A 12,989-nucleotide genomic window follows, 5' to 3' on the forward strand; every position below is an offset into this window, starting at 1 on the left:
TTGAAAGTTGATTTGCCTGCTGAAACAGTGTTTTGCATGTAATCGCTGCCTTAAAACAATTCGTTGATTTTGTTGCTTGAAGGATAGGTAGGATTTAGCCAAAAAGAGAAGAAACAGAAGGTGCAAAAGTTGAGATGAGTTTGGCCCTTCCTCAGCAGAACAGAAGATAACCATAGAGGAAACACTGATGATAATCCATTTGCAAATTCTTAACAAGTATTGGGTTAGACAAAAAATTTGTGTTTTCTGTAAGACGTTATGGGAAAACCCAAACGAAATTTTTGGCCAACCCCGTATTTCAGTACCTTCCAAATCCAAATTCTAGGCACTATTAGCCACTGCTAACACATCAGTGAACAAAACAGAAAAAAAATACCTGCTCTGAAAAAGCTTACATGTAGTGAGGGGAGACAAACAATAGAAAGTAATTATATAGCATGCTAGGAAGTGTTAAAGTTCCATTCCGTCCCCGCTCTCCCCCCCGACCCCCCCCCCCGCAGCCCCCAAAGCAAGGAACCAGGAATGGGGAGTAAAGAGTGGGTTTCAAATGACTGTTCAGTCAGTCTCTTTCAGGTTGTGCTCCAAAGATACCAGTTTGGGAAACAGCAATAATGTACCCAGTGCTACTGCAGTAGACTGTGCTTCTGTGCCACACCACCTATTTGACCGTCCAGGAATAACTTGGAAGCTGGGAGATTAGTCAAACGTGTGGTCTCATTTCAAATCAAGAAAAAAATATTCCGCCTGGAGATGGATGATCTAATCAAATACATCAGAGATCACTTAGGATACTGATGATTTCTGTCTATACTTAACCTTTTAGGTAAGCCTTAATTGTTTCTTTTAAAAAAAATAGTTGAGCATGAACACTGCAGAGTAAAGAAAATAGTCAAAAAGTGATCACTTCTGGGACTTCCCTGGTGGCGCAGTGGTTAAGAATCCACCTGCCAATGCAGGGGACACGGGTTCGAGCCCTGATCCGGGAAGATCCCACATGCTGTGGAGCAACTAAGCCCGTGCACCACAACTTCTGAGCCTGCGCTCTAGAGCCTGCGAGCCACAACTACTGAAGCCCACGCGCCTAGAGCCCGTGCTCCACAAGAGAAGCCACCACAATGAGAAGCCCACGCACCACACGAAGAGTAGCCCCCACTCGCCACAACTAGAGAAAGCCCGCGCGCAGCAGCGAAGACCCGATGCAGCCAAAAATAAATAAATAGTAAATTAATATATTAAAAAAACTCCAATGTTTAAAAAAAAAAGTGATCACTTCTGATAGGGATGGCATTTCCAGAAAAAGCCTAATTTACCCACAGCATTATGTTAGGGAGGAAGGCCAAAATGTTAGTAACTTTAAACAAAGATAGCTCCCAGCTTCTGAATGCAGTGGCCAGCTGAGGGCATCCCTGTAAAAGGGGAGAGGGCTTGGCCAAGTGAATTTGTGCATCTCCTGGCTGCATTAAAAAGGGACAGCAGATCCACTGGCATTTAGAAATAATTGCTATAGACAATGATTTTTCCATTCCAGTTTTTAAAACTATCAAGAAAATCTGTCTCCTGCTTGAAATTCCTCACTGGCTTCTTAGTACCTTGAAGATAAGTACCAATTCTTCAAAACAGTTTGTGAAGTCCTTTGTGCTCTTGCTTACCTCCAACATCACCCCTCTCTATAGCACACTCTTTTGTCCACCAATAGGGAGCTACTTTCTGTTCCCAGAAAAGACCTGGTCTCAATTCTGAACTTCTGAACACACTCTCTTCTCTGGCCAGCTCCTACTTGTCTCAGTTATCACTTCCTTCAGCAAGCCTTTCCTGATCTTTGAAATACAAATTAGTTGTCTCTTTTATGTGCTCCCATGATAAACACCTCTATTGTGATCTTTTTATTTATTTATTTATTTATTTATTTATTTATTTATTTATTTATTTTGACTGTGTTGGGTCTTCATTTCTGTGCGAGGGCTTTCTCTAGTTGCGGCCAGGGGGGGCCGCGCTTCATCGCAGTGCGCGGGCCTCTCACTGTCGTGGCCTCTCTTGTTGCGGAGCACAGGCTCCAGAAGCCCCTATTGTGATCTTTATCACACTGTTCAATTACTGGTTTACCTCTACCCCACCAGCTTTCAAGGTTCTCGGTGCCTGGACGGATGAACCTGAGCAACTGCTAGTTTTCTACCCTATATCCATTTTCCCCTTCCTGATTTTGTCTAGAGTAGCAGTGTGCCCAGCTTCTCTGGCAGCCCCAGATAAGAGTGAGACAACTTAAGCCAATGAGATATAAGCAGAAGACTGCTGGGACATTTATGAGAAACTTACCTTCCTAATAAAGGCATTATCCCTTCCTCCTCCTTTCTACCGGAGTGTGGTTAGAGTGCCAAGGATGAGGACTATTTGCCTATGTGATAACAAACACAAAGATGAAAACCACATGTTAAGGATGGCTGAACAGAAACATAGGAGACTGGATCCTTGATGGCATTGTGGGTTGCCAATTCCAGCCGGGCTATCTGTGTCTCCAAATTTGTTATAATGTGAGGGCAGGGATTTTTGATCTGTTCATTCAAGGGATGTAACAGGAGTGGTTAACCTGTTTGGTTAAGCTTCTGTATTTAGGATTTTGTTATATTTAGCCAAACGCAGCCCACCGTCCAAATATTTGTTCAATGAATGAAAAGTATGCTACTAATAATAGCTCATTTGCTCTGTGTGTACTACAAATTAGGCACATTTTAAGTACTTCTGAAACCAAGCGGGGCCCTGTGGGGCTCCCGGGCATGGGGGCCCTTTTTTCCCCCATTTCTTGTAGGCAAGACTACAGCCTCCATGACCTACCCTGAGTTCCAAAGGGTGGAACAGTTGCTAATCAAGGGGGGAGTAGCCAAGAAACCACCTGAGGCAAGATTAAAGGCACTAGAGAAGTTCATCAAGATTAGGAGACCCACCACCTGAGATGATTAAGGGAGGGCAGGCCCTGCATACACCCTGATCTTGTCAGAGACCCCACCTGTGAACCACTGCTATAAAACCCCTCACCAAATCCTCCCTGGTTAGGAGATACAGTTTTGTTTTTTTTGTTATTTTGTTTTCTTGGTTTTTTTTGTGGTACGTGGGCCTCTCACTGTTGTGGCCTCTCCCATTGTGGAGCACAGGCTCCGGACGCGCGGGCTCAGCAGCCATGGCTCACAGGCCTAGCCGCTCCACGGCATGTGGGATCTTCCTGGACCGGGGCACGAACCCGTGTCCCCTGCATCGGCAGGCGGACTCTCAACCACTGTACCACCAGAGAAGCCCAGGAGATACAGTTTTTTGAGGCAGAAGCCCAGTGTGTCTTTCTTTGCCTGGCAAAGCAATAAAGCTATCCTTTTCTACTTCACCCAAAACTCTTTGTTTCCGAGATTCGACATGTGTACAGAGCTTTCGGTAACATTTTACATGATTGCCCCATTTAGAGGATGAACTTTGGGGGAATTCCCAGGTGGTCCAGCGGTTAAGACTCTGTGCTTTCACTGCCGCAGGCCGGGGTTCGATCCCAGTTCAGGGAGCTAAAATCCTGAAAGCTGCATGGTGGTGGGCGGGGAGGTAGGACGGGGAAGTTGGGGAGGGAGGGGAATGAACTTTGGGAGAAACTAATAACTAGGGAAAGGCTGGTGAAGTCCAGGCCCTACATGAAGGAACAGCCAGAAGTGTGTGAAGCAGCTGGGGGGAAATCTGTCTCATTTCCCTAAGAAGGGAGACTTGGCATTAATAGCCAGTCCAGCCAGGATCAGTGCATTACTTGGTTCCTAAGGGCTGGAGTCAGATCTCATTCAAACATATCAATGTGCAAATGCAATTCTCTCTTTGCTCAGCTGTTCAACCCACATTCAGTTTCTGTCTCCCTAATCAATCATGCCTTACTTCTCTGAGGACAAATTGTTCCTGTCCGTCTGTCCATCCATCCATCTACCCGTCTATATACTTGTCATGTGATACCATACAAGAGCCCTTTCTAGGGAATACTCTCTGGTTCACAGCTCCTACTTAGAGAGCACTCCTTGGTAGCCCATTTTATACTATGTTGATTGGACCAGGACTGGGTGACTGACCCAAGAACTGCCAAACCTTAAGTTAGCCAGTGTTCTGTGACAAGTCCTGGAGCAAACAGGTGATCAGGACAATACTGTGAAAATGATGTACTTAGCAGTGGGAGGTGAAGCTTGAAGAAGAGTGATGATGAGGTGCAACAGGGACCAAGACAGTGAGTCCAGTGTTCCGAGAAAGCAGGGGCTGTGAGGATGCACGCCATGAGGCAGAGAAAGGTATATAGAATAGTAAAGAGAATGCCAGTTGGAGCTGGCATAAAGGTGGACAGAGAGAGAGATGCAGACAGCTTCTTGGGGAATAGCTGAGACCCATTAATGACGGGCCCCTAGAGCAAAAACCCACCATCACAGCTCCTCGGTTTCTTAGAGCTGCCTTGGATCCTGGTTCTGGCTGTGAGATCCAGTTCTGTGTGGGTCCCTCTTTTCCATGAGACCTAGTTGTTTGGAATGAATTCAGATTCCTCAGCGGATACATCTTTATGATAAATCCCTGCATTACATAAAATAAAGTTCTCTTGAACAGAAGGAGCCTATCAAGAACATTCCCAGTGACTCAGGTGGCCAAGCAGTATCTCCCTGTTTAAATAATCCATTGATGGGGCTTTCCTGGTGCCACAGTGGTTAAGAATCCGCCTGCCAATGCAGGGTACATGGGTTCGAGCCCTGGTCCAGGAAGATCCTGCATGCTGTGGAGCAACTAAGCCCGTGTGCCACAGCTACTGAGCCTGTGCTCTAGAGCCCCACGAGCCACAACTACTGAAGTCTGCATGCCTAGAGACCGTGCTCTGCAACAAGAGAAGCCACTGCAATGAGAAGCCCACACACCGCGACGAGTAGCCCCCACTTGCGGCAACCAGAGAAAGCCCGCGTGCAGCAACAAAGACCCAATGCAGCCAAAAATAAGTAAATTAAATTAAAAAAAAATCCACTGACATTAGGACATTTTTTCTTCATCCAATACTTTCTCATATTGTCATTTAGAACACAATGGATGTGTTTGGATACCTTGGAAGAAACTCCCCATGGTGTCTGAACTTCAGTTCCAGCAAGGGAAGAGTCAGACCAGCATCCAGGATGAGTTTTGGCCTTCTAAGTGAGAAACATGCCAGAAATTGATCAATTCACTCCCTTAGGTAAGTGGAAAAAACCTGTTTCCCTAGAAAGAACAGAGTAGACATTGCCTACAACCCTGGGCAGAATCATGCCCTCTGAATCTTCAGTTGACCCAATGCACAGTCATTTAACCATGGTCTTTGGCAGAGAATTCTGGAAGTGCCTGACAGATATCTGGGGTTGAGTCCCTCAGCTTTGCAAGGCAAGAGTGCATTCTGTCAGTCTTTCCTTTGGGGTTAGGGAAAATAACTTTTGCAGTAGAGAACAGATTCTTGCTCCCAGATTCCACTTCAAATTTGGTGGGGGAAATGTTTCAGAAATGTAATTTTTTCCTTTGATTGCAGTTGTTTTGCTAAGAGAAGACAGATCTTTTGGGGAAAATCCTGCTCCTTTATTTGGATAAGTCCTAAATGGCCAACCAACTTTTGAACACCCTTTCCATCAACAGTTTATCCAGTTGTAGGTCTATTTTCTTTTTTGTTACTCTGGGAATCCCAACAATTTGGGGGGAATACATCTACTTTTTCACATACCACTTCCTTAGCCTTTAAGTAAGCCACTCCCTTTTAAAAAAAATCATCTATCTTAAAACTGTTTTTAAAATATTCCAGTTTTCAAATTTAAACCAATTTGCAAACTGTTATGATATATACAAAATACGGATCCAAATGATTATCTCGCCCCAAATGTATTTTTCAACAAAACTTAGTAAATAAAAAATTATTTTCATACTATTTTTATTTTACCTGGTTTAAACAGATTTGGGTCACACTTTCCTACATTTTTTTTCCTGTTCCCATTGTCTATTCTGTTTTTAACCTACTATCAGAAAAATGAAATATTTTAAACTTTGAAATATATTTTCAGTTCCATTAGGGCAAGCATTTCCATTAAACCATTTTCTCTTTTCCTTTATATCCTAGAGGTATTCAACCCTAGCTAACATTAGAATCACCTGGACTGTTTCCCAGAGATTTTTATTTAATTGGTCTGTAGTGGGGCCCCAATCTAGGTTTTTTTTTTTAATTTATAAATTAAGTGGTTCTAATATGTAGGCAAGATTGAGGATCACTACACATATTACTTGATCTTCTTTCCTATTTATTCCTATTTATTATTATGTTTTCTTTAACATGAAGTCTACCTAACCAGCAACAGGATATGTTTATCCGTTTATTCAAGTTTTTAATTTCTGACAGTGAGGTGCTGTAATTGTCTTTGCGTAGGTTCTGTGTGTTCCTCATTAGACGAATTCTTTTTTTTTTTTATAAATGTATTTATTTATTTATGGCTGCGTTGGGTCTTCGTTGCTGCACGCAGGCTTTCTCTAGTTGCGGCGAGCGGGGGCTACTCTTCGTTGTGGTGCGCGGGCTTCTCATTGCAGTGGCTTCTCTTGATGTGGGACACGGGCTCTAGGCATGAGAGCTTAAGTAGTTGTGGCACGTGGGCTCAGTAGTCGTGGTGCACGGGCTTAGTTGCTCTGCGGCATGTGGGATCTTCCCGGACCAGGGCTTGGACCCGTGTCCCCTGCATTGGCAGGCGGATTCTTTTTTTTTTTTTTTGCGGTACACGGGCCTCTCACTGTTGTGGCCTCTCCCGTTGCGGAGCACAGGCTCCGGACGCGCAGGCTCAGCGGCCATGGCTCACGGGCCTAGCCGCTCCGCGGCCATGTGGGATCTTCCCGGACCGGAGCACGAACCCGTGTCCCCTGCTTCGGCAGGTGGACTCTCAACCACTGCGCCACCAGGGAAGCCCGGCAGGCAGATTCTTAACCACTGCGCCACCAGGGAAGCCCGGCAGGCAGATTCTTAACCACTGCGCCACCAGGGAAGTCCCCTCATTAGACTAATTCTTAAACATGTGGTATATTCAGAGTTTCTATATCAAAATCAGGATAAAGTAAAAATAAATCTAATCAATCTGATTATGGAGTTTCATATATCTTTGTCTAGCTCCTCTGTGTATACAGCTATAGATATTTGTTTCCGTGTTTGCATTGTTCAGAAAAAGATTCTTATTAGGCCAGTGCTATCATGTGGCAGTCCCTGTTACCTAAAAGCCCTATGACATTAATACTAGCTAGCCAGTGGAGATCTTTTAGATCATTTATTGAACTAAATCTCTATGTGCTAAGAGCTGAAGGCAGATGAATAGAACAGTTTCCTTATTAAGAAGCATTTAGAGTTGTCAGTGGTTACAAAAAAAAAAAAATCACTATTTCAAGCTCTCACTTACCTCCTTCAGGGGTCAGAATAGCAGAGTAAATGAATTCTGAGCTTGTGTTTGTGAAGTGTATGGATCAAGAGCATTTGTCCTGGAGGCAAACAGCCTGGGATCATATCCTTACTTTACTAACTAGCCATGAGGCTTTGGGCAAGTAACTTAACCTCTCTACAGCTCAGTCTTGTAAAGAGGAGATAATAATAATAGTTACCTCATGAGGTTGTTATGAGGATTAAATGAGTTATATGTGTAAAGTCTTTAGAACTCTACCTGACACATAATAAGCACTTAATATATACTATATTATTATTTGGGGGTGGCGGATTGGCAAGTGGCACTAGCAGGGTAGTGAGCAGAGTGCAGAACACAGAGGGAGACATTATTTAGGGCATCTTTAAAACAAATTTCCTCTTCTCTTTCCCCATCCTCCTTTCCCTCCTTTCTCCCTTCCCACCTCTCCCTCTTCTTTCCCTCTCCTTCCTAAACAATTCAGTCCAAAATCCATTAGGTAAGGCCAAGGAAGGATTACTGTGAACAATTATATGCCAATAAAATAGAATATACAGATGAAATGGAAAAATATCTAGAAAGACACACTACTAAAACCAACTTAAGAAGAAATAGTCAATCTAAATAGACCTATAACAAATGGAGAGATTAAATTAGTAGTCAAAAACTTCCCACAAAGAAAAGCCCAGGCCCAGATGGCTTCACTGCTGAATTCTACCAAACATTTAAAGAAGAACTGATAGCAATCCTACACAACCTCTTACGAAAAATAGAAGAGGGGGGAATGTTTCTCAATTCATTCTATATGAGGCCAGTATTATCTAGATACTAAACCAAAGGCATCAGAAGAAAACTACTGACCAATATCTTTTAAGAATATGGATGCAAAAACCCTCAACAAAATACTAGCAAACCAAATGTAGCACATAAAAAAGAATTATACTCCATGACCACATGAGATTCATTTTAGGAATGCAAAGCTGACTTAATATTCCTAAATCAATTAATGTAATACACTGTATCAATAAAATAAAAAAACAAAACCACATGATCATCTCAATAGATGCAGGAAAAAAGGCATTTGACAAAATCCAATGTCCTTTCATGATAAAAACCACAACATATTACAGAATTTCCTCAGCTTGATAAAGGGCATCTACAAAAACCCCACAGATACCATCATACTTAATGGTGAAAGACTGAATGCTTTCCCCCTAAGGTCAGGAACAAGACAAGTCTATCTACTCTCACCACTTCTACTCAACTTTGTACTGGAGGTTCTAGCAAGTGCAGTTAGGTATTTAATTAAAATAAAAGGTATCCAGTTTGGAAAGGAAGAAGTAAAACTACCTCTTTGTAAATGAGCTGATTTGTAGTATATGAAAATTCTAAGGAATATACCAATAAACAAGTTCAGCAAGTTTGAAGAATTCAAGAAAAATTGCATTTTTTAATATACATACAATTAACAAAAATGAAAGTAAGAAAACAATTCCATTTACAAGAACATCTATAGAATAAATTTAACAAAAGAAGTGCAAAATATATACTCTGAAAGCTACAAAACATTCTCAAAAGAAATTAAAGAAGGTGTAAATAATTGGGAAAACATCCTTGTTTATGGATTGGTAGGTTTAATATTGTTTAGATGGCACTACTCCCCAAATTGATCTATAGATTCAACACAATTCCTATCAGAATCCTAGCTGAAATTTGTAGCTAAAATTGTAGAAATTTATTTGTAGAAATTTATAAGCGGATTCTATAATTCATACAGAAATTCAAAGGATCCAGGAGAACCAAAACATTCTTGAAAAAGGACAAAGTTGGAGGACTCACCACTTGTTGATTTCAAAACTTACTATAAAGCAACCGTAATCAAGAAAGTGTGGTACTGGCATGAGATAGACATGTAAATTAATGGAATGGAATTGAGAGTCCAGAAATGAACTCATGTGCCTATGATCAACTGATTTTCAACAAGCGTGCCAAGACCAATGTGGGAAAGAATAGTCTTTTCAACAAATCGTGCTGGAACAACTAGATAGCCACATTCAAAAGAATGAAATTGGATCCTTACCTCATACTACTTACAGAAGTAACTCAAAAGTTATCAAAAACCTAAATGTAAAAGCTAAAACAACACAACTCTTAGAAGAAAACAGGAGTAAATTATCATGAGCTTGAGTTTGGCAAAGAATGCTTAGATCTGACACCAAATGCAAGAGCAACAAAAGAAAAATCAGATAATTTGGATTTCATTAAAATTAAAATCTTTTGTGTTTTAAAGAACACTGTTGGGGACTTCTCTAGTGACGCAGTGGTTAAAAATCCGCTTGCCAGTGCAGGGGCCCTGGTTAGAGCCCTGGTCCGGGAAGATCCCACATGCCATGGAGCAACTAAGCCCGTGTGCCATAACTACTGAAGCCCATGCGCCTAGAGCCCGTGCTCCACAACAAAGAGAAGCCACTGCAATGAGAAGCCTGTGCACTGCAATGAAGAGTAGCCTCTGCTCGCGGCAACTAGAGAAAGCCCGCATGCAGCAACAAAGACCCAACACAGCCAAAAATATTAATTAATTTTAAAAAAAGAACACTCTCAAGAAGTGCAAAGACAACCACAAAATGGGAGAAAATATTTGCAAATCATATAACTGATAAGTTACCTGTATCCAGAATATGCAAAAACTACAACTCAATAATAAAAAGACAAATAACCCAATTTAAAAATAAAGGATCTGAATAGCCATTTCTCCAAGGAAGGTCTGCAAATGGATGATAAGCTCATGAAAAGATGCTTGACGTCATTAGTCATCAGGGAAATGCAAATAAACACCATGATAAGATACCACTTCACACTCACTAGGATGGCTAGACTCAAAAAGTCAGGTAATAGCAAGTGTTAATGAGGAAGTTGGAGAAATCCAAACCCTCATATACTGCTAGTGGGAATGTAAAATAAGGCAGCTGCTTTGGAAAACAGTTTGTAAGTTCTTTGAACATTTAAACATGGAGTTACCTTATGAACCACCAATTTTACTCTTAGGTATATACCCAAGAGAAAAAAAAACATTTGTATACACAAAAACATATACACAAATGTTTATAGCAGCATTGTTCATAATAGTCAAAAGGTGAAAGCAACTCAAATATCCATCAACTGATGAATGAATAAACAAAATGTAATATGTCCATAAAATGGAGTATTATTTGGCTATAAAATGGAATAAAATATTGGTATATGCAACAACATGGATGAACCTTGAAAATATTTATTAAGCGAAAGAAGCCCATTACAAAAGATCATATATAATATGATTCCATATATATGAAATGTCTAGAATAGGCAAATCCATAGAGACAGAAAGTAAGTAAATTAGTGTTTGCTTAGGAGTGGGGGTGTGGAGAAGGATGGGGGCTGACAGTTCATGGAGTCTCTTTTTGAGGTGATGAAAATGTTCTAAAATTCGTGGGACTTCCTTGGTGGTCCAGTGGTTAAGACTTCGCCTTCCAATGCAGGGGGTACGGGTTTGATCTCTGGTCAGGTAGCTAAGATGCCACATGCATTGTGGCCAAAAAAAAAAAACACAAAACAGAAGCAATATTGTAACAAATTCAACAAAGACTTTTAAAAAATGGTCCACATCAAAAACAAAAATCTTTTTAAAAAAAGTTCAAAAATTTGCTGTGGTAATGGTTTCACATATTTTTGAATATACTAAAAACCACTGAATTGTATACTTCGGGTGAATTGTATGGTATATAAATTATATCTCAATAAAAGTGTTAAATAAGAAAGAAAAATGGCAATTAAATGGAACACAAAGTTTTGGACTGGATCTTTTTGCAATAAAGGACATTTTTGTGGTAACTGGGGAAACTTGAATGTTGTCTGGAAGATTAGATGTTAACAAATGTTTTGATGCCAAAACCTGGCCTCTATGCACCAGCACCAAATTGAATCTCATAGACAGAGTTTTGGATGAAGTAGAACAGAATAGCTTTATTGCCTTGCCAGGCAAAGGGGCCCACAGTGGGCTAATGCCTTCAAAACTGTGTAGCCCAACCCAGGGGGTTTGTGAGGAGTCTTATAGTCAAGGGGTGGGGTTGCTGATAAGGATCAGGGTGCCTGCAGGACCTGCATTCCTTCAATCTAGAGATCATCTGGCATCAGGTGGTATTGAACTGTGACCTTCTCTCTGGAGGAAGAATGCTTCACCAAGTAGTTAACGTCTTCAGTCTGGTGTGGGTTTTAGTTCTGCAGAAGAGCTCAAAGATATTGTTATGTATATCCCTTGAGGAGGAACCAGGACCCTGCCCAAAGGCTGCACTATTGTTTCTTTCTAAAAAATTAATTAATTAATTAATATTTTTGGCTGCGTTGGGTCTTTGTTTTTGCGTACAGGCTCTCTCTAGTTGTGGTGAGCTGGGGCTACCCTTCGTTGCAGTGCACGGGCTTCTCCTTGATGTGGCTTCTCTTGTTGCAGAGCATGGGCTCTAGGCACGCAGGCTTCAGTAGTTGTGGCACTCGGGCTCAGTAGTTGTGGCTTGTAGGCTCTAGAGCACAGGCTCAGTAGTTGTGGCGCGCAGGCTTAGTTGCTCCGCGGCATGTGGGATCTTCCCAGACCAGGGCACAAACCTATGTCTCTTGCATTGGCAAGTGGATTCTTAACCAGTGCGCCACCAGGGGAGCCCTGCACTATTGTTTCTTGACTCCTCCTCCCTGTCTTCACATTCCCCTCCCTTCCCAGATTAGCAATAGTTTGAACCTGCCCTTTGGAACTCAGGGAAGGTCATGGAGGCTGAATGAAGCCTATTTCCTACAAACAAGAAACAGGGGACACAGAAAGGCTTTGGTGCCCAGGAGCCCCATGGGGTCTTGCTTGGTTCCAGGTTCAGTGTTAATTTCCCGATTTTAGTGGTTATATTTCAGTTTTTCAGGAGAATGTACTTATTTGTAGGAGGTGCAAAATGCAAAATTTGTTGGTGATGGAACATCACTGTAGATAACTTACTCTCAAATGTCCAGGAAAAAAGTTTTGGGGGGGGCAACTTATCTGTAAGTTTGAGATTGTTTTAAAATATAAATATGCTTAATAAAATACTTGATTTAATTTTAAAATGTGAGGGTAGAGGTGGAGCGTTGAATTCTCAGCAGCCCCAGGGCACTGATAACCCAAGATCTGGCCTGCCAATGGTGGGAGTGGTGGTGGTTTTATCCTTTAGCTAGTTGCATTAGGCCTCCGTAATTTTTCTAAGATTTCCAACTGACATCAGTTTGTATGGAATTTCTACTCTCAAGCTATAGCATTGATTTTGAGAAAGAAAAAGTAATTTTACTCTTATATAAAATAGACAAGAGGGCTTCCCTGGTGGCGCAGTGGTTGAGAATCTGCCTGCTAATGCAGGGGACACGGGTTCGAGCCCTGGTCTGGTAGGATCCCACATGCTGCTGAGCAACTGGGCCCGTGAACCACAACTACTGAGCCTGCGCGTCTGGAGCCTGTGCTCCGCAACAAGAGAGGCCGCGATAGTGAGAGGCCCGTGCACCGCGATGAAGAGTGGC

Source organism: Grampus griseus (genome assembly GCF_964374135.1).
Source record: "Grampus griseus genome assembly, chromosome: 5".
Taxonomy (NCBI): Eukaryota; Metazoa; Chordata; class Mammalia; order Artiodactyla; family Delphinidae; genus Grampus; species Grampus griseus.